The sequence below is a fragment of the Delphinapterus leucas genome, chromosome X (genome assembly GCF_059928025.1).
Source record: "Delphinapterus leucas isolate spDelLeu-1000000601 "Yukka" chromosome X, BTC_Dleu_Yukka2, whole genome shotgun sequence".
NCBI classification, from domain to species: Eukaryota; Metazoa; Chordata; class Mammalia; order Artiodactyla; family Monodontidae; genus Delphinapterus; species Delphinapterus leucas.
The window spans coordinates 81,431,861-81,455,145 of NC_143150.1; positions in this window are offsets into that span (position 1 = coordinate 81,431,861).

The following is a 23,285-nucleotide window of genomic DNA, read 5'->3' on the forward strand; positions in this document are numbered from 1 at the left end:
CTGGTGGTGTGTTTTGGGGTGTCTGTGGACTTACTATCATTTTAGGCAGTCTCTCTGCTAATGGATGGGGTTGTGTTCCTGTTTTGCTAGTTGTTTGGCATAGGTTGTCCAGCACGGTAGCTTGCTGGTCGGTGAGTGCAGCTGGGTGCTGGTGTTAAGATGGAGGTCTCTGGGAGATTTTTGCCGTTTGATATAATGTGGAGCTGGGAGGTCTCTTGTTGACTAGTGTCCTGAAGTAGGCTCTCCCACCTCAGAGGCAGAGCCCTGACTACTGGCTGGAGCAGTAAGAGCCTTTCATCCACACGGCTCAGAATAAAAGGGAGAACAAGTAGAGAGAATTAGTAGAAGTATGAAGAAGGAAAGAAAGAATGAAAGAAAGAAAGAGAGGAGGGAAGGAAGGAAGGAAGAAAGAAGAAAAGAAGGAAAGAAGGCAAGAAGGAAAGAAAGGAGGGAGGGAGGGAGGAAGGAAGGAGGGAAGGAAGGAAAAAAGACAGAAAGAAAGAAGATACAGTAAAATAAAGTAAATTATAATAAAGTTATTGAATTAAAAAATAATGATTTAGAAAAAAATCAAAAAGGGACGAATAGAACCTTAAGACAACTGTTGGAAGCAAAGCTATACAGACAAAATCTTACACAGAAGCATACACATACACCCTCACAAAAAGAGGTAAAGGGGAAAAAATCATAAATCTTGCTCTCCAAGTCCACCTCCTCAATTTGTGATGATTCGTTGTCTAAAGGAGGGATGGAAGGAAAGAAAGAAAGAAAGAAAGAAAGAAAGAAAGAAAGAAAGAAAGAAAGAAAGAAAGAAAGAAAGGTATAATAAAGTTATTAAATTATTAAGAAAAAAAATTTAAAACAAAACAATGGACGGATAGAACCCTAGGACAAATGTTGGAAGCAAAGCTATACAGACAAAATCTTACACAGAAGCATACACATACACCCTCACAAAAAGAGGAAAAGGGGAAAAAATCATAGATCTTGTTCTCGAAGTCCACCTCCTCAATTTGGGATGATTCATTGTCTATTCATGTATTCCACAGATTCAGGGTACCTCAAGTTGATTGTGGAGCTTTAATCCGCTGTTTCTGAGGCTGCTGGGAGAGATTTCCCTTTCTCTTCTTTGTTCTCACAGCTCACAGGGGCTCAGCTTTGGATTTGGCCCTGCCTCTGCGTGTAGGTCGCTGGAGGGCCTCTGTTTTTTGCTCAGACAGGACGGGGTTAAAGGAGCCGCTGATTCGGGGGCTCTGGCTCACTCAGGCTGGGGGGTAGGGAGGGGCACGGCATGCGGGGCAGACCTGCGGCGGCAGAGGCCAGTGTGATGTTGCACCAGCCTGAGGCCCGCTGTGCATTCTCCCGGGGAAATTGTCCCTGGATCCCGGGAACCTGGCAGTGGGGGGCTGCACAGGCTCCCTGGAAGAGGGGTGTGGATAGTGACCTGTGCTCGCACACAGGCCCCTTGCTGGCGGCAGCAGCAGCCTTAGCATCTTCCGCCCGTCCCTGGGGTCCACGCTTTTAGCCGCGGCTCGCGCCCGTCTCTGGAGTTCCTTTAAGCAGCACTCTTAAACCCCTCTCCTCACGCACCAGGAAACAAAGAGGGAAGAAAAAGTCTCTTGCCTCTTTGGCAGGTGCAGACTTTTCCCCGGACTCCCTCGCGGCTAGCCGCGGTGCACTAACCCCTTCAGGCTATGTTCAAGCTGCCAACCCCAGTCCTCTCCCTGCGTTCCGACCAAAACCCGAGCCTCAGCTCGCAGCCCCGCCCGCCCCGGCAGGTGAGCAGACAAGCCTCTCGGGCTGGTGAGTGCCGGTCGGCACCGATCCTCTGTGCAGGAATCTCCCCGCTTTACCCTCCGCACCCCTGTTGCTGCACTCTCCTCCGCGGCTCCGAAGCTCCCCCCTCCGCCTCCCGCAGTCTCCGCCCTCAAAGGGGCTTCCTAGTGTGTGGAAACTTTTCCTCCTTCACAGCTCCCTCCCACTGGTGCAGGTGCCATCCCTATTTTTTTGTCTCTGTTTTTTCTTCTTTTCATTTGCCCTACCCAGGTAGGTGGGGAGTTTCTTGCCTTTTGGGAGGTCTGAGGTCTTCTGCCATCATTCAGTAGGTGTTCTGTAGTTGTTCCACGTGTAGATGTATTTCTGGTGTATCTGTTGGGAGGAAGGTGATCTCCGCGTCTTACTCTTCCGCCATCTTCCCAGCACCTTCCTCCTCTCTCTTTTTTTATTAGTCAGTCTAGCTGAGACTTCTCCAATTTTGTTTATCGTTTTGAGAAACCAAATCTTTTGTTTCATTGATTTTTCTATTGGTTTTCTAGTCTCTCATTGATTTCTGTTCTGATCTTTGTGATTTCTTTCTTCTGTGAACAAGGGGCTTAGTTTGTTCTTCATTTTCTAGTTCCTTGAGGTGCAAAATTAGGTTGTTTGTTTGCGATTTTTCTTTATATTAATGTGGGCATTTATCACTGTAAACTTCCCTCTTAGAACTGCTTTTGCTGTATTAATTGTTTTCTGGCTCTTTTGTAGCTCCTTTGTTTCCTTATCCCCCTCTTGTCGTGTGTGTGTGCGTGTGTGTGTGAAAGTGTGTGTGTGAGAGAGAAAGAGAAAGAGACAGAGACAGAGAGACCGAGAGAGACAGAGAGACTGAGAGAGACAGAGAGAGGGAGACGGAGAGAGATTTGATGATTTTTCCATAGTGGTAGGCTTTGATTCCTTTCTCTTTTATCTTTTCTAGGTTTTTGCTTTGTGAGGGCCATGGGGCCTACATAAGACATCTCATAGATATAACAATCCATTTTAAGTTGATAACAACTTAACTGCTACCATATAAAAAAATCTCTATGCTTTAACTTCTCCCCCACACCCACCCTCCTGGCCAACATTTTATGTTATTGATGTCACAATTTATGTCTTTTATATGTGGTGTATCCATTAGCAAATTATTGTAGTTTTTGATATTTCTAATATGTTTGCCTTTTAACTTCTATACTAGAGTTTAAAGTAATTTATGCACCACGATTACAGTATTAGTCTTCTGAATTTGACTATATTCTTACCTTTACAGTGAGTTTTATGCTTTTTCATATGTTGTCATGTTACTAATTAGCATCCTTTTGTTTCAATTTGAAGAATTCCCTTTAGTGTTTCTTGTAGGGCAGGTCTAGTCGTGATATACTCCTTCAGTTTTTGTTTGGGAAAGGCTTTATCTCTCCTTCATCTCTGAAGAAAGACTTTTCAGGGTAAAGTATTCTTATTTGGCAGTGTTTTTCTTTAGCACTTTAAATATACCTTCCCAATCTCTCCTGGCCTGCAAGTTTTCTGCCGAGAAAACCCACTGATAGCCTTATGGGGGGGTTCCCTTTATGTGAGGATTTTTGTCCTCTTGCTTCTTTCAAGGTTCTCTCTTTGTCTTTGATTTTAGACATTTTTATTACAATATGTCTTGGAGAAGATCTTTTTGGATTGAATCTTTTGGGGGACCTATGAGTTTCATAAACTTAGGTTTCCAAATCTCTCCCCATATTTGAGAAGTTCTCAGCATTATTTCTTTAAATAAGCTGTTTGCTCCTTTCTTCCTTTTCTCTCCTTCCAGGACTCCAATAATGCATGGATTGTTTTTTTTTTTAATGCTATCCAATAATTGACTTAGGCTTTCTTCATCTGTTTAATTATTCTATTTTTTCTTCATGCTTCTCTGGCTGGATAATTTCAGATAACCTGTCTTTGACATCACTGGTTGTACTTTCTGCTTGGTCGAGTATCCTGTTGAAGTTCTCTATTGAATTCTTCAGTTCCATCATTGTACTCTGTAACTCTTGGATTTCTGTTTGGTTTTATTTTAATGGTTTCTATTTCTCTGTTGAACCTCTCATTTTGTTCATGTATTGTTTTCCTAATTTCATTCAGTTGTCTTATCTGTGTTTTCTTTTAGTTCACTGAATTTCTTTAAGAGGATTATTCTGAATACTTTGTGAGATAATTCATAGTTCTCCATTTCTTTAAGGTCATATATTGGAGCTTTATTAGTTTCCTTGGTCCTGTCATGTTTCCCTGACTTTTTGTGATCTTTGTGTCATTGTGTTGGTGTCTTCTCATTTGGAGAAGTTGGCATCTCTTCCAGTCTTTACACACTGGCTTTGGCAGAGAAAGTCTTTCACCAGTTGCCCTGTCCAGAGATTCTGGGTGACTCTGGTGGTTTCTGCAGGCAGCCTTGTTGCTGGAGTCTGGTGCCTTGATCAACACTTGGGTAGTCCTGGCAGTTGGGTGCACGAGGGCTGGACCATTGCTTGAATCAACAGGGACTGGCATGGTGCCTGACTCTGTGGTGGTGGGTCCACTGGAGCAGGCCTGGTGCTTCGATCTTCATGGCAGACCTGGTGCTGGAGCCCAGAGTGTTGGGCCTGGCACCTGGGTCCATGTGAGTGGGCCTGGATCCTGGGTCCATGGGGGCCAACCATGCACCAGTTGCCACTGGGGTGGGCTTCACCACTGGGTCCACAGGGACCAGCCTAGTGGCTGGGGCTGGCTATGGCTGTCTGGCTGATGTGGAGGCAGGCTGGGAGCCTGGATCTGTGGGGGTAGCCTGGAGCTGTGGAAATCCTGGAGACAGGGGCCAAGGGACCTGGCTTGGAGGCTAGGGCTGTGGGGGCTGACCAGATTCCAGAGACCACTGGAGTGGGCCTGGAAACTGGCTCTCCAAGGGATGGCTTGGCCCTGGGGGAAGGCTGAAAGCCAGGGGTCTCAAGAGGCTGCTTGGAGCTTGAGTCCATGGGAGGTGAGTTGGCACTGGTGTGAGTGTGTAGATTGGGTTGTGGGAGATGACCTAAAGCCTGAGCCTACAGGGGCTGGCCTGGTGCTTGCATGGGTCTGGTGCTTGGGACCACAGTAAAGTTGGGTGCTCACTTCACTCTCCTTCCCCAACAGGAAGAGTGTCTCTCTCCACACTGGGATGCTCAGGTTTGGGGAAAGGCTGACAGAGGTAATGTGAAACTGACTTTCATATCCTCCTCAATGTATCTTTTCTTATTTCCGTGCTCCACCCATTTGCTGTAATCCTTCACCTGGAATACTTAGCTCTTGGGAAGGCAGTTTTATGTGTGGATTGTTGTCCAAATTGATGTTCCTATGAGGGTACAAGTGCTGGAAATTTATTCTATTTTGCTGAAATCACCCTCTTTCCATCAGTTTTTTTGCACATGTTAAAATAGATGATTTTAGAGATTTGTACATGTTAAAATAGAAGACTTAAGCCTTTGGCTAGTAAGGCCAAAGTCTGGGCTTCCTCAGTAATGGTTTCTATTGATTACATCTTTTTCCTGTGTTTGGGATTTGTTTTCATATCTTTTGCATGTCCCCTGAGGTTCTTTTTCCCTTGAAAACTGTACATATTATGGCAACCATGGAAATCAGATTTCTGATCCTCACTCCCATCCCAGTTTTTTTTGTTGTTGTTACTGTTATAGTTCTATTTGTCTAATGATTTTCTGAAATAATGATGTGAAGTCTGTATTCTTTGTCATGTGTGACCACTAAAGCCTCTGCTTGGTTAGTCAGTGGTCAGGTAATAATTGGACGGATGATTTCCTTAAATACCTGGAATCAGTAAGTCTCCCAGTGTGCCATGGGGCTCTGTGTACATATTGGGACATACCTTCAACCCCTCAGTCAGTCCATTGACAACTCTGCCTTAACCTCCACTTTCTCCTTGCAAGGAGCTTCAAGGTCAGCCTGAATGAGAGAGCTTAAAGTCTTCTCATGTCTTTCCTGTGCCTGGGCACAATCTTATGCATGGCCTTTTACATTCCCAGGAATATGTAGGAGCTTAGCAAAGCTCCACACGGACACCTCAATTCCCTGATATTCCTGTTAACATTTTGGTTAGCCTACTGTCTTCTCCACCTGTTTATCCACTGCTGGAGGCAACCGTGATCCTAAACTATTGCCTCTAACAGTTTTTGACAATTGCCCCTGGGGAAAATGTGTTTCCCATTGGGTGAGCTCTAAGTCAGGTCAAATAAAGACAACCTTGTGAGTGGTTGTCCACCAGGGCTTCCAGGGAATCACCAGACAGGTCAAATAATAACAGTTCTCTGGGAATGGGTCTTTGATGGAACTCCATTCCTGTTCTGTCCTCTCAGGCTGTTGGTGTTCACTGTGATTTCAGGCTGTTGTTTCTCACAGTTACCATGAAGATGGGGGAGGAATGGAAATAGGGCAAATTAAAACACCAGAAAGCTTGCATTTTCTGCCAGTTTTCCTGTTATTTTTAAGAAAGAGATAATTTCCCGGAGGTCCTTACTCTTTCCTTTTCACCAGTGTCATCCTTAATTTGGGTTTGAAGGAAGCGTAGAGGTTCTCCAGGAAAACAAGGGGGTTTGACTAAATTATTCTTTGCACAGGGAGATAGTATTCATAGGAAAATTTGTATGCAGGAAAACCTGAGGAGGAAAATATAATTATGTGAATTCCAGGATAAATAAAATTTGAGCCTTCTCATAATATACAACAGTGAATGGAGGGGACTTTTCCTGTTTCATGCCTGTTTTATGCCCTTCTTTCTGGGCACGTCCCCCTGCATCATCCTAACATTGGGCCTCTTTATACATTTTCTATGTAAGAGATACCAGCTGATACTGAGGCTTGCCTCTTTGGTTCGCAAGACGGTTGAGAGGTAAATAAATAGATAAAGAGATTTTCTCATCTTGGAGATAGTGTCTGCCACAAACTTCAAAATAACCTGTAACTTCTGGATCTCTAAAATAATAATGATGATGACGACAACGATAATGATGATGGAACTAACAGCTAACACTTGCTGAGGTCTTCCTATTTGCATAGGACTGTTGTAAGTGTTGATTAGTTTGGGAATAATACATACCCACAAGGACACTGTGAGGTAGGTACTGTTATTTTACCCAATTTGAAATGAGGGCCAAATAAATTTATTCCTTTACCTGTTCACAAAATTCCTGTGAATTCCAAACATTTCAAATCAGGTGTATTGTACTGGCTACTCAAACACCACAAGTTGCAGTTGCTTTCAGAGATACGATTTTCTGAAAGGGTGAACAATTATTGGTAAAACTGTGAAAGAATAAGCAAAATACAATGTTCCCTCGATTTACATGATCATTTCATATATAATAAAATCAGTCCATGTTAAAACTGTGTAAACTATATAATTTGTGGTTATACACAAAATGGAGTTCGTTTCTACCTTGGAATGATTTTAGATGGCTTTTTCACCTCAATATATATTCAGTAATCTATTTGACGATCGTGTTATCTTCCACTGAAGGGATGTCCTGCACATCGCTGATCTTGGCACACTGAGAGCCAGTAATGCCCCCTGTCTTTGACATCCAAAAATGCCCATACACATTTCCAAAACATGCACTAGGGGTGGGAATTATCACTCTATTGAAAATATTGTCCTGGACTGTGTCATCAATAACTGCAAGTCATCTCAATTTCAAGCATTGCAATGTCCCAATAGATACCTCCTTTCTCCAGCCCATTTCCACAAACACCCTGAAACTGACAGCTCTACAACCCCACTGGGACCTACTATCCAGTAATCCTACCAACTTTTCACTGTTCCTCAAACTTTTTATGTCCTCATTTCCCTCTTACCCAGTTTCAGGTCTTTGATCAATTATTAAAATACCTCTCCTATGTACATATAACTTCAAATCCCTCTCTCTCTTTCTCTCTCTGTCTCTCTCTCTGCCCTCGCCACCCTCTGCCTCTCACCAAACTTCAATTTCTGTCAATTCATCTCTCTACCTACTTAAAACCTGCAGCCTTCCAATCCCCGGTTGAATGTAGCTGGAGAAACCATGATGAATGGTAACACCATAAATCCATGAACGTGAACCTCAAGTGGGTCTTTAAAGTTGTCTGGCAATAATACTACATTTTCCTAGTGCAGTTCCTTCCAACTTTGGCTGAATATTTGAATAAGATCCAAGAGCTTTTAGTAAGAATAGTGCTCTGGCTCTGGCTCTAAAAATCCTGCATTAATTGGTACCCCAAACTGTTAACAGCTCTCCAGGTGATTCTTTTTTTGTTTTTTTTGTATTTCATTTTTTAATTTTTATCTTTGTCCAGTTTTATCGAGATATAGTTGACATACAGCACTGTATAAATTTAAAGTGTACCGCGTAATGACTTGATTTACATATATTGTGAAATGATTACCACCATAAGTTTAGCAGTCAACTAATATTTGAGAAGGGAGCCAAGAATGCTCAATAGAGTATTTATTCTTCAATAAATGGTGCTGGGATATTGGATATTCACATGTAAAAGAATGAAACTAGACCCTTATCTTCCTCCAGGTAATTCTAATGTGAAGCTGGAGTTAAGAACCAATACCCTAGCTCATTCATTCACCTACTCTCTTGGATGACACTTTCCTACCTTTTTCTCCCTCCTCATACTCCCATCAACTTCTCTCCCATCCTCATTCAGTGCCAGTGACCTTGTTTTCCACTTCACTAAAAACATAGAGGCAATAAGAGGAGAACTTCTACAAACTCCCACTGCCACCCCACTCCACCTGTGCTCATGATATTTGGCACTTCCTCCTGTTTTTCAAATGATGCACTGGATCCCATTCATACTTGACAATTTCCCAAGGAAACTGCTCTAGAAATTCTCCCACCCACCCCCTCTCTTGTATCATCAAGTTTCCTTCTTTTTTCTTTCATTCTCATTAGTAAACAGACATGCTATAACTTCTCCCACTTAATGCCTCCAGCTACCACACCATTTTTCTCCTCCCCTTTCTGGCAAATATCCCTCAAAGGCATGTCTATATTCACTGTCTCCAAATCCTTTCCTCCCATTTTCACGTGAACACACTCCATTCAGGCCTTCTCTCCAATACTCCACTGAAACTGATTGTATCTGTGTCACAAATGACCTCTATGTTGCTGAATCCAATTGCTATTTCCCCAGTCTTCATCTTACTTGACCCTCTCAGCTGCATTTGAGACAACTGATGACTCCTTCCTCCTTGAAACTTTTACTTCATTTGGCTTCTAGAAGAACACATTTTCCTGGTGTTCCTCCTACCTCACTGACTGCTCCTTCTCAGATTTTTCTGGTCTTCCTCTTCCTGACTTCTGGGTGTGGTTGGCCCTGAGCTCCATATTTAGACTTCTTCACATTTCTAGCTACTCTCACTCCCATGGAGAGTTCATCCTGTCTAGTGTCTCTGAACACCATCTGGAGCAGGGATTTTCTGTGTTGTGACAAAGTTATGGCCAATCAATTATTCCAGATCCCTTTCTCTGAGTAAAACGTAGAATCTCACCAGGGAAAATGAAAAAACAACTTTTTACCTCTTTGTCTTTTCTCCATAATCCTACTATAATTAAGATACCCACACGTGTTATTATATCATAGTACGTTGTATTATATATGTTTGCATTTTCTTTTGTTTTCTATGATTTTCTATATGGTTGGTGCTTTTGCCAATTTTCTTTTTACCCATTCTGTTCATTTGTAAGATACATACCCTATCTTTTTTTAAAATTGAAACATAGTTGATTTACAATATTATATTAATTTCATTAATTCGAAAAGATACATGCATTCCAATGTTCATAGCAGCACTATTTACAATAGCCAAGACATGGAAGCAACCCAAGTGCCTATCAACAAATGATTGGTTTAAGAAGATGTGAGATACACACACACACACACACACAATAGAATACTACTTAGCCATAAAATAGAAGGAAACTCTGCCATTTGCAGCAACGTGGATGGACCTAGAGAATATTATGCTTAGTGAATTCAGTCAGACAGAGAAAGACAAATGATGTATGATATCACTTATATGTGGAATCTAAAAAATAATACAAATGGATATATATACTCATCCTATCTTTAACTCTACTCTTGATGTATTTAGGTCAGTGGTTTTGAAAGCAAGGCACCTGCACCAGCAGCATCAGCATAACCTGGGAACTTGTTAGAAATTCAAATTTACAGTACCCATCTCAGACTCACTCATCAAAAACTCTACAACATAACAATCTGAGTTTTCACATAGCCCTCCTTCTGCATGTTTCTAATGTATACAAAGTTGTTTATGTCTCTGATTTACAGTTAATGTCAGAAACAGAACAGTATATACTGGCTGCCCTGTACAAAAGCTGAAGATTCAGTGCCTTTATCCTTCTCATATCTACCCATATCCTGACCTCCCTTTAAATGTATTTTGGTTGCTATCCTCTCAGATCGAGGGACATGCTGTCATGTTGGTATAATTATTCCTGTAGCAGCTTCTTCTCTGCCCACTCCTAGTCATACTATACTGTTAAACACTTAGGTTGTTTGCTATTATTAATATTACAGGGATGCCTATTTGTGTTGTCATTTTATATTGACCAGGAGCATAGCCCCCATGTGTAGTGTGAATTGCTCCAGCTAGATTATATGGTTTACTCTCCTTAACCTTTCAGCAAACTTGCCTGGTTGTGAGACTAGAAACTAGTAAGAAGTAGTGTTTGAAGGCCTGCAGTCATGTTTGTGGAAGAGTTTGGCCTGCTTCCTGGAGGAATTCTCTGTGTTTCCTTAAGCCTCTTTACAATGTCTCTCCTCCCTTGTGGTCTTTCTTCTCCAAATGTAGAGCTTTCCCCAAAGACTGAGGCTGAGGTTCAAAATTTACATGCATGCAGTAAATCATACCTGGGCCAACTTTACCGGCAGTTTGCATGCTGCAGTTTTGACTCTGGGGAAGGGAAATCCTGATATTGCATGAGTTCCTATGAGAGTTTCTCTCCATCCTCAGTATATGTATTGTGGCGATTTAAAAATTTGGGGAAGCATTAAAGTGACCATATCCATCACCCAGAATCTCTTTGCCCAGAGAAGATCACTGCAAAGATGTTACTGTATTTCATTCACTCCTTTTATTCCAAATACTTGTGTGTATATGTATATATGTATAAATATATGTATATATACACACACATACACTACTACCTTTTGGGATAAAAAGAATTTAAAATACTCTTATCATTCAATATAATGAAAAACTTAATTTTATGGATATCTAAAAGTCCATCAAATATTTTTAGCATAATTATTTAACTACTTCCCTATCTATTTCTACTATAATTGATACTATAGTGAAAGTGAATACCTTTGTTCATAAATCTTTCAGGGCATATATTTCTTTTATTAAAATAATCAAGCAGGGACTAAAGGTTTAAGATCTGTTACAAGAAAGTGATATGTGATTCAAATAGAGGCTAGAGGCTTATTCCATTGATATGCCTCAGGGAGCAAATGAAGAGTAAGTGACTTAATTTAAGCAAAGTCAGAGTTTTATAGGGTAGCAGGATAGGTATTCTTTCTGTTTTGCATTAGGCAGCAGTTTTCTTCTTTCACTGCAATTCACAGTTGGAGGTCATTCCTGGTGTTGTGCTCTTTGCTCAGGGTGATTGATGCAATCTCAATAAGCAACAGAACAGTATTTTCTGAGAACAGTTTTTGCAAGCCTTGTAGCCAAAGTTCACAGAGTGGGGGAGGAAGAGAGAAAAGAAAGGAAGGAAGGAAAGAAGGAAGGAAGGAACTAGGAAGGAAGGAAGGAAGAGAGGAAGGAAAAAGAGAGGAAAGGAAAGGGAAGGAAGGAAAGGGGGACATTAGAGACCTTTCGTCATGCCTCTTTTAGTCCTTTCACAGTCCCCTTGGCCAAGATGAATTATTTTTCATTGCTGGACCATCTAGAAGAAGATATATAGATATAGATGATATAGATATGGATATGGATATAGATATGATATAGATATAGATAGATCAATAAGACTGCTCAGGAGCTAGAGTTAAAGGAATTTCTTGAAGAGAGTTGGAAGAGGCTTGTTCTTTGGTTTTTTGTTTTTCTTAATCATGGATTGGATCATCTACTTGGTACCACTGCTCCTGATTAGATGTGATAGGACTGATTAATGAGGAGTCACTAGCCCTTGAGGGAAAAAAATGTGTAAGGAGGACAGCCTTACTTGGAATATGTAGGAAAAGATGTCCCATCCCTGCCACCTGAAGCCAACTCACAATGTCCTAGAGGTCAGGACAATGTCATTCACTTACCAAATGTTTTAGTTATCAAATGTTTTACTTATCTTCAGAGATGCATTAATACACCAAGGCACGATAAGAGTTTCTGGGACTCCACTTGCAACAATTGTCACCAATGACGGTGCATGTTCTTCCCTTAGTGCCAGAATGATGCCAGTTTATGATGGGAGACAGCCTTTTGGAATTTCTGTATTTATCAAGCAAGTATGCAGTATTTTTAATGGTATCATTGGTGGCTCAGGTAACTTCATAGATGATGGCGTGGAGTACTCAAGCATTGCATCCAGCCACTGTGTAATTGTGGGGTCCATAGGGTACCCCTCAGGTGATAGCTGTATCATAAAACCCATCCCAAGCAATGATGAGTCCCTCAAAATTGATGCTTAGTCTATTGGCTTCTTCACACAGTTCTTCTTCTTCATCGGTGGTAATGGATGTTTTTCAGAAGGGTCTACCTGTTCCTAACCTCAGCTTATTCTTCTGGTTTGGCAGTGAGGTTTTAAGTCTGATCTAAAGGGACAACCAGTTGATTAAATTGGTGAGATTAAATGTCTTAAAAGGGAAAATGCTAAGCAAGGAAACAGGATCTCATTGGCAGAGGAACGCCAGCAGGCATTTGAGCCTCAAATAAAATTTGAGTCATTTGGGGCTCTCCAGGTTATATAGAAACTCGTCAGAGACTATGTGTAGGCTCCTCCTTCAGTCAGAAATGTTTCATCACAGCAAACTAATCTCATAAATTTGGGATTAGAGACCCAGGACACAGTTCTAAAAGACAAGACCCCCTTCTCTGAGGGTGTATAGTGTAAGGGGTGTTTAATATGGAAAAGTTATTATTGCAGCCCTAACTTGGGAGGGGTTGCATCCTAATCTGCAGTGGTGATGAGAGAGAGATTCCCAGCAGAGTAAAGCACGGGTATTTGCAAAGGGACCGCAGAGCCCGCAACAAAGGTGAGCCAAAGCAGCAGTCATAAGTGACATTAGCTTCACAAATGGAGGCCTGGCTTAGAAAATGCCAGCTCTTTTGTGTGTTTGGAAAAGGAGAGGAGATGAAAAGGACAGAAAGAGAAAGGATAAAGAGAAGAAGCAGAAATGGAATGATAAGGAGGTTTGGAAACATCTTTTTGATCGGCACTTGGAGGTGACTGCAAAGATGCACAAATTCAGAGTTAAGGTTGTCAATAGTGAGTAGCAGAGTTATGATATAAAACAAGGTAATGAAGTGGAAACAAAGACCTTATTCTGTTGTCCTGGGTGGCAGGTGTTCACTATCCAAGGTCATCTGCTTGTTCTGATGTTCTTGGTAAAGCTGTCCTCTTCTTGTAGTGGAATGCTTTGAGGGTATTCCCAGAAGCCTTCAGTTTAAGGTTTCTGGTTAAAGTAGAAATACCATCAGTCTGAGGTCGATGTTTTCTTAGCTAGGAGACATGAACCCAAAGATCTACTCCTTGTAGCTTGACTGCAGTGTTGGCCATAAAGGGCAACTTAATTAAAGGCCCTTCCAATGAGGCCCCAGAGTGTTTTTATTTTTTTTCCAGTGCCACTTTCAGGATACAAAGACTCGTGGTTATAAGTTGTGTACATACTCGCAAGATGGCTCTGTCAGAATGGTGACTTATACCTATTGGGAATGAGTCTGAGCATACTGCATTAGTCCCTTATGAAATGTGGCCATATCTGCTTGCAACAAAGTGGAGTCTAAGACAGAGGACATTATGTCCAATCTCATTTTGTCTGCCTGTGACAAGTTCGTAAGCTGAGAATCTATGATTGGCAGAGGGAGATGACTGGAAGGCCATTGATACCAACAGGAATACCTTAGGCTATGGTGGTTGTAAGTCTTTAGAGAGTTAAGGATGTTTTAATTTTAAAGTAGGACCACTGGTAGTACCAATGGTATTTTAAAGTAGTACCATCGAATGTATATATATGTGTGTGTATACATATATTCTTCCCCTCCCTCCTCCCCCCACCCAGAGCATTAAGGATGGTAAAGATGGTGTAGCTTTTGGCCAATGGGCGAAACCTTAAAAATTCCTTAATTGTGGTCTCAGTAAGACGAGTACCTCTGTCACTAGAAAGACAAATTAAGTATTCCCCAAGTAGGAAAAACAAAAATATAATAGTTTAGCCAAGGTAAGAGCTATTACCTTTAGGCAAGTGAAAATATTCAAAAAGTCTTGAGGCTGTGGCACCTGTCCATGTACCATCTTTACAGATTTTCCAGGTTTATGAGTCTTGCAGGTCCAGTATGCACCAGGGATATCCTATTCTATCCAATTAAAAATTTCCCACCAACATTGCCCCAGAATAATTTTCGAGTCAGTTTACTTCATTGGTCATGGTGTGCACGTTTTTGTTTTTGTTTCTGTTTTGTCTTGCTTTCCCAATCTCCACTTCAGAGGGTCTTGGAAAGACCAAAAGGCTTTGGTGAGACCAAAAGGCTGTCTTGGTGACTCTAAAACCCACCCGACTGGAGGGTAAACCCAAGTTTCTCCCAATATATGTATTAAAGAAAAAAAGAACTGGTGTTTGTGATTGAAGCTTGCTCAAGATTTCATGAAAGTGACCCAGACTAAACAGATTGTCTTTAAATTTGCTGAACCTGTTGGGCTTGGGTGAGAGCAGCCTCTTTAGAATAGTGGTCAGCCAAAATGTTCTTTGGCCTCATGGGTTTGTTCCTTAGTATAAGCTTCCAGATTAAATACATGCCATTCCTTAGGAGGGAGCAAGACATCTAGTAAAGCTTGTGATTGCTTACCATGCTTAATGGGAGTACCAGCAACATCTAGGAAAGCAACCCCAATTTTTTCCACAGCATACCAGAATCATGAACCACTCCAAAGGCCTGCCGGTCTGCTGCTGCATCTATGTTAACACTGCATGCTATATGCCTTGTGAGCTGACAGACTTGAGTCAAGTCTAGAAGTTTGGCTAGTTGTGCTGACTTGACTTCAGAAAAGAGATTGGATTCCATAAGTCCTTGGGAGGTTGTGACTGCCTGGCCACCTGGAAAATATCCTCATCCTGTCTTAAGGCTTGACCCGCCTACAGAGGCTCTATGTCTGAACTGTGTAAAGAGTTTCAGGGAGATCAGAGTGAGCCAGGGGAAGTTCTTGGGTTAAGGTCGGACAATCATGAGTGTACGAGTTAGCTAGGGCTGCCATAACAAAGTGCCACAGACTGGATGGCTTAAACAACAGAAATTTATTTTCTCACAGTTCTGGAGGGTAGAAGTCTGAAATCAAGGTGTCACTAGGGTTGGCTCCTTCTAAGGGCCATGAGGGAAGAATTTGTTCCAGGTGTCTCTCTTTGGCTTTTGGATGGCTGTCTTCTCCCTGTGCCTTTGTATCATTTTCCCTCTGTACATGTATGTCTCCCAATTTCCTCTTCTTATAAGGACACAGGTTGTACTGGGTTAAGGCCTATCCTAATGAACTCATTTTAAATTAATTAATTCTGCCAAGACTCGAGTTATGGTCACATTCTGAGATACTGGGGATTAAACTTCAACCCATGAATTTTGGGGGGTGACGTAATTCAGCCCATAAAAATGAGGTTCTCCCTCCTCTGAAAGAAAGAGTAATAAGGTAGCCAGAATAACAGTATGACACCTGTGGACTACAAAGTGTGCTGGAGATAGCAGCTGAAATTCATAGGAAGTGAGTCTGGTGGTGGAGGGATGTTAGATTTCTCTCTCACTGTGTGTGTGTGTCTCCATCTGTCTCTCTTATATTCTGTTTCTCTTGGTCTGACTCTTTTACTGCCTGCTCCTGTCTCTGACTCCCTATCTGACAGTCTCTGACTGTGTCTGTCTGCCTCTGCTTCTATTTCTGTTTCTGTCTGTGTCTGCCTCTGTCTCTTGCAGTCTGCATGCGTGTGTGTGAGCATGTGTTGTGTTTGTGTGTGCACATGAGTGTGACTCTGTCTGCCTGCCTCTCTCTCATTTGATGTCTCTCTGTCTGTCTCCTTCTGACTCTCTTTCTCTGCCATTTTCTCTCCCTGTCTGTGTCTGTCTGCCTTGTCTCTGTTTCTGTCTCTATCTCTGTCTTGTCCATTTCTGTGTCTTTGCCCCCATCTGCTTGCTTCCACCTATAATTTTGCTCCTGTCAGCCTGACTCTGCTGCCATCTCTGCCCATCTGCTCGGCCCCTTTTCCTCAGTCAGCTTTGCTTGTCCCTGTTCCCACACTGGACATCTAAATGTGAGGGTAACCCAGGAATATATCCAGCCTTCTTCTCTACCTCTACTCTCTCTAGGCGATACCATCTTGTCCTGTCCATCCCAAGGCTTAAATACTATCTTCAGGGTGGACCATCAAGGTAGCAGAGGAATAAGACGTGGAGATCACCTTCTTCCCCACAAATACATCAAAAATACATCTACATGCGGAACAACTCCTACAGAACACCTAATGAACGCTGGCAGAAGACCTCAGACTTCCCAAAGGCAAGAAACTCCCCATGCACCTAGATAGGGCAAAAGAAAAAACAGAGACAAAAGAATAGGGATTGGACCTGCACCTCTGGGAGGGAGCTGTGAAGGAGGAAAAGTCTCCACACACTAGGAAGCCCCTTCACTGGCAGAGACGGGGGGGGTGAGGGGGAAGCTTTGGAGCCACGGAGGAGAGTGCAGCAATGGGGAGCGGAGAGCAAAGCGGAGAGATTCCCACACAGAGGATTGCGGCTGATCAGCACTCACCAGCCCAAGAGGCTTGTCTCCTCACCCACTGGGGTGGGTGTGGGCTGAGAGCTGAGACTCGGGTTTAGGAGTTTGGATCCCAGGGAGAGGACAGGTGTTGGCTGTGTGAACACAGCCTGAAGGGGGTTAGTGCACCACAGCTAACCAGGAGGGAGTCTGGGGAAAAGTCTAGACCTGCCTAAGAGTCAAGAGACCATTGTTTTGTGCTGCAGGAAGATAGCAGATTCAGAACACCACCTAAAGGAGCTTCAGAGATGGGTGCAAGCCACGGCTATCAGTGCGGACACCAGAGACAGGCATGAAATGCTAAGGCTGCTGCTGCAGCCACTAAGAAGCCTGTGTGCAAGCACAGGTCACTATCCACACCTCCCCTCCTGGGAGCCTGTGCAGCCCACCACTGCCAGAGTCCCGTGATCTAAGGACAGTTCCCCTGGGAGAACACATGGCATGCCTCAGGCTGTTGCAATGTCATGCTGGCCTCTGCCCGCGCAGGCTTGCCCTACATTCCTTAACCCTCCCACCCCCCCGGCCTGAGTGAGCCAGAGCCACCTAATCTGCCGTTCCTTTAACCCCCACCTGTGTCGGCAAAGAAAAGAAGCCCTCAAGCGACCAACATGCAGAGGTGGGACCAGATCCAAAGCTGAACCCCAAGAGCTGTGCAAACAAAGAAGAGAAAGGGAAATTTCTCAGTGCAGCCTCAGGAGCAGTGGATTAAATCTCCACAATCAACTCGATGTACCTTGCATCTGTGGAATACCTGGATAGGCAACAAATCATCCCAACATTGAGGCAGTGGACTCTGGGAGCAACTGTAGACTTGGGGTTTGCTGTATGTGACTGACTAGTTTCTGATTTTTATGTTTATCTTAATATAGTTTTTAGTGCTTGTTATCATTGATGGATTTTTTTTTGCTTCTGTTGCTCTCTTCTTTTATTATTACTTATAAACTTTTTTGATTTTAATTTTTTTATTTTAATAACTTTATTTTATTTTCTTTTTTCTTTTTTTTTCCTCCCTTTTCTTCTGACACGTGTGGCTGACAGGGTTTTGGTGCTCCGGCAGGATGTCAGACCTGAGCCTCTGAGGTGGGAGAGCTGAGTTCAGGACATTGGATCAATAGAGACCTCCTAGCCCCATGTAATATCAATCGGCGAGAGCTCTCCCAGAGATCTCTGTCACAACAATAAGACCCACCTCCACTCAATAACCAGCAAGCTCCAGTGTTGGACACCCCATGCTAAACAACTAGCAAGACAGGAACACAACCCCACCCATAAGCAGAGAGGCTGCCTAAAATCATACTAAGTTCACAGACACCCCAAATCACAGCATCAGATGCAGTCCTAACAACCAGAAAGACAAGATCCAGCCTCATCCACCAGAACACAGGCACCAGTCCCCTCCACCAGGAAGCCTACACAACCCACTGAACCAAACTTAGCCACTGGGGGCAGACACCAAGAACAATGGGAACTAAAAACCTGCAGCCTGTGAAATGGAGACCCCAAACACAGTAAGTTAAGCAAAATGAGAAGACAAAGAAAAATGCAGCAGTTGAAGGAGCAAAGTAAAACCCACCAGAACTAACAAATGAATAGGAAATAGGCAGTATACCTGGAAAAGAATTCAAAGTAATGATAGTAAAGATGATATAAAATCTTGGAAATAAAATGGAGAAATTATAAGTAATGTTTAACAAGGACCTACAAGAACTAAAGAGTAAACAAGTGATGAACAACACAATAAAGGAAATAAAAAATTCTCTAGAAGGAATCAATAGCAGAATAACTGAGGCAGAAGAATGGATAAGTGACCTGGAAGATAAAAGAGTGGAAATACCTACCACAGAGCAGAATAAAGAAAAAAGAATGAAAAGATTGAGGACAGTCTAAGAGACCTCTGGGACAACATTAAGTGCACAAACATATGAATTATAGGGGTCCCAAAAGAAGAGAAAAATAAAGTGACTGGGAAAATATTTGAAGAGATTATGGTTGAAAACTTCCCTAATATGGGAAAGGAAATAGTCATGCAGCTCCAGGAAGTGCACAGAGTCCCATACAGGATAAATCCAAGGAGAAACAAGATGACACATATTAATCAAACTATCAAAAATTAAATACACAGAGAAAATATTAAAAGCAGCAAGGGAAAAGCAAAAAATAACATACAAGGGAATCCCCTAAGGTTAACAGCTGACCTTTCACAAGGAACTGCAAGTCACAGGGGAGTAGCAGCACATATTTAAAGTGATGAAAAGGAAAAACCTAAAACCAAGACTGCCCAGCAAGGACCTCATTCAGATGCGATGGAGAAATCAAAACCTTTACAGACAAGCAAACCTAAAAGAATTCAGGATCACCAAACTAGCTTTACAACAAATGCTAAAGGAACTTCTCTAGAAAGGAATCAAAGAGGAGAAAAACACTGACAATAAGAAACCCAAAACAGTTTAAAAAATGGTAACAGGAGCATACATATTGATAATTACCTTAAATGTGAGTGGATTAAATGCTCCAACCAAAAGACATAGAATGGCTGAATGGATACAAAAACAGGATGCATATGTATGCTGTCTACAAGAAACCCACTTCAGACCTAGGGACACATAATACAGACTGACGGTGAGGGGATGGAAAAAGATATTCCATGAAAATGGAAATCAAAAGAAAGCTAGAGTAACAATTCTCATATCAGACAACATAGACTTTAAAATAAAGACTATTACAAGAGAGAAAGAAGGACACTACATAATGACCAAGGGATCAATCCAAGAAGAAGTATAACAATTGTAAGTATTTATGCCCCCAACATAGGAGCACCACAATACATAAGGCAAATGTTAACAGCCATTAAAGGGGAAATTGACAGTAACACAATAATAGTAGGGGACTTTAACACCCCACTTTCACCAATGGACAGATCATGCAAAATGAAAATAAATAAGGAAAGACAAGCTTTAAATGACACATTAAACAAGATGGACTTAATTGATATTTACAGGACATTCCATCCAAAAACAACAGAAAACACTTTCATCTCAAGTACTCATGGAACATTCTCCAGGATACATCATATCTTGGGTCACAAATCAAGCCTTGGTAAATTTAAGAAAATTGAAATTGTATCAATTATCTTTTCCGACCACAATGCTATGAAACTAGATATCAATTACAGGATAAAAACTGTAAAAAAATACAAATACATGGAGTCTAAACAATACACTACTAAATTACCAAGAGATCCCTGAATAAATCAAAGAGGAAATCAGAAATTACCTAGAAACAAATGACAATGAAAACACGATGACCCCAAACCTATAGGACGCAGCAAAAGCAGTTCTAAGAGGAACGTTTATATCAGTACAATCCTACCTCAAGAAACATCTCAAATAAACAACCTAACCTTGCACCTAAAGCAGTTAGAGAAAGGAGAACAAAAAAACCCCAAAGTTAACAGAAGGGAAGAAATCATAAAGATCCAATCCAATAAAAATGAAAAAGAAATGAAGGAAACGATAACATAGGTCAATAAAAAAAAGCTGGTTCTTTGACAACATAAACAAAATTGATTAACCATTAGCCAGACTCATCACGGAAAAAAGGGAGAAGACTCAAATCAACAGAATTAGGAGAAGAAAAAACTGACACTGCAGAAATACAAAGTATCATGAGAAATTACTACAAGTAACTATATGCCAATAAAATGGACACTGTGGAATAAATGGCACAGTTCTTAGAAAAGCACAACCTCCCGAGACTGAACCAGGATGAAATAGAAAGTATAAATAGATCCCTCATAAGCACTGAAATTGAAAATGTGATTAAAAATCTTCCAACAAACAAAAGCCCGGGACCAGACGGCTTCACAGGCGAATTCTGTCAAACATTTAGAGAAGAGCTAACACCGATCCTTCTCAAACTCATCCTAAATATAGCAGTGGGAGGAACACTCCCAAACTCATTCTATGAGGCCACCATCACCCTCATACCAAAGCCAGACAAAGATGTTACAAAAAAGGAAAACTACAGGCCAATATCACTGATGAACATAGATGCGAGAATCCTCAACTAAATACTAGCAAACAGAATCCAACAGCACATTAAAAGGATCATACACAATGATCAAGTGGGGTTTATCCCAGGAATGCAAGGATTCTTCAAAATACGCAAATTAATCAATGTGATACACCATATTAACAAATTGAAGGATAAAAACCATATGTTAATCTCAATAGATGCAGAAAAAGATTTTGACAAAATTCAACACCCACTGATGATAAAAACCCTCCAGAAAATAGACATACAGGAAACTTACCTCAACATAATAAAGGCCATATATGACAAACCCACAGCCAACATCATTCTCAATGGTGAAAAACTGAAAACATTTTCACTAAGATCAGGAACAACACAAGGTTGCTGACACTCAGCAGTATTATTCAACATACTTTTGGAAGTTTTAGCCATAGGAGTCAGACAAGAAAAAGAAATAAAAGGAATCCAAATCAGAAAAGAAGTAAAACTGTCACTGTTTGCAGATGAAATGATACTGTATATAGAGAATCCTAAAGATGTTACCAGAAAACTACTAGAGGTAATTTGGTAAAGTAGCAGGATACAAAATTAAGGCACAGAAATCTCTGGCATTCCTATACACTAATGATGAAAAATCTGAAAGAGAAATTAAGAAAACACTCCCATTTACCATTGCAACAAAAAGAATAAAATATCTAGGAATAAACCTATGTAAGGAGACAAAAGACCTGTATGCCGAAAACGAAGAGACACAGATGAAAGAAATTAAAGATGATACAAACAGATGGAGAGATATACAATGTACTTGGGTTGGAGGAATCAACACTGTGAAAATGACTATACTATCCAAAGCAATCTACAGACTCAATGCAATCCCTATCAAACTACCAATGGCATTTTTCACAGAACTAAAACAAAAAATTAAACAATTTGTATGGAAACACAAAAGACCCCGAATAGCCAAAGCAATCTTGAGAAAGAAAAACAAAGCTGGAGGATTCAGGCTCCCTGACTTCAGACTATACTGCAAAGCTACAGTAATCAAGACAGTAAGGTACTGGCACAAAAACAGAAATATAGAGCAATGGAACAGAATAGAAAGCACAGAGATAAACCCACACACATATGGTCATCTTATCTTTGACAAAAGAGGCAAGAATGTACAATGGAGAAAAGACAGCCTCTTCAATAATTGGTGCTGGGTAAACTGGACAGCTTCATGTAAAGGAATGAAATTAAAACACTCCCTAACACCGTACACAAAAATAAACTCAAAATGGATTAAAGAAATAAATGTAAGGCCAGACAATATGAAACTCTTAGAGGAAAACATAGGCAGAACACACTATGACATAAATCACAGCAAGATCCTTTTTGACCCACCTCCTAGAGAAATGGAAATAAAAACAAAAATAAACAACTGGGACCTAATGACACTTAAAATCTTTTGCACAGCAAAGGAAACCATAAACAAGATGAAAAGACAACCCTCAGAATGCGAGAAAATATTTGCAAACGAAGCAACTGACAGGATTAATCTCCAAAATATACAAGCAGCTCATGCAGCATGGTATCAAGAAAACAAACAACCCAATCTAAAAATGGGCAGAAGACCTAAACAGACAGTTCTCCAAAGAAGATATACAGATTGCCAACAAACACATGAAAAGGTGCTCAACATCACTAGTCATTAGAGAAATGCAAATCAAAACTACAATGAGGCATCACCTCACACCGGTCAGAATGGTCATCATCAAAAAATCTACAAACAATAAATGCTGGAGAGGGTGTGGAGAAAAGGGAACCCTCTTGCACTGTTGGTGGGAATGTAAATTGATACAGCCACTATGGAGAACAGTATGAAGGTTCCTCAAAAAACTAAAAATAGAGCAACCACATGACCCAGCAATCCCACAACTGAGCATATACCCTGAGGACACCATAATTCCAAAAGAGTCATGTACCACAATGTTCATTGCAGCTCTGTTTACAATAGCCAGGACTTGGAAGCAACCTAAGTGTCCATCGACAGATGAATGGATAAAGAAGATGTGGCACATATGTACAATGGAATATTAGCCATATAAAGAAACGAAATTGAGTTATTTGTAGTGAGGTGGATGGACCTAGAGTCTGTCATACAGCATGAAGTTGGAAAGAGAAAAACATATACCATATGCTAACACATATGTATGGAATCTAAAAAAAAAAAAAAGGTTCTGAAGAACCTAGGGGCAGGAGAGGAATAAAGACGCAACTGTAGAGAATGGATTTGAGGAACGGAGATGGGGAAGGGTAAGCTGGAGCGAAGTGAGAGAGTGGCATGGACATATATACACTACCAAATGTAAAATAGATAGCTAGTGGGAAGCAGCCACATAGCACAGGGAGATCAGTTCAGTGCTTTGTGACCACCTAGAGGGGTGGGATAGGGAAGGTGGGAGGGAGGGAGACGCA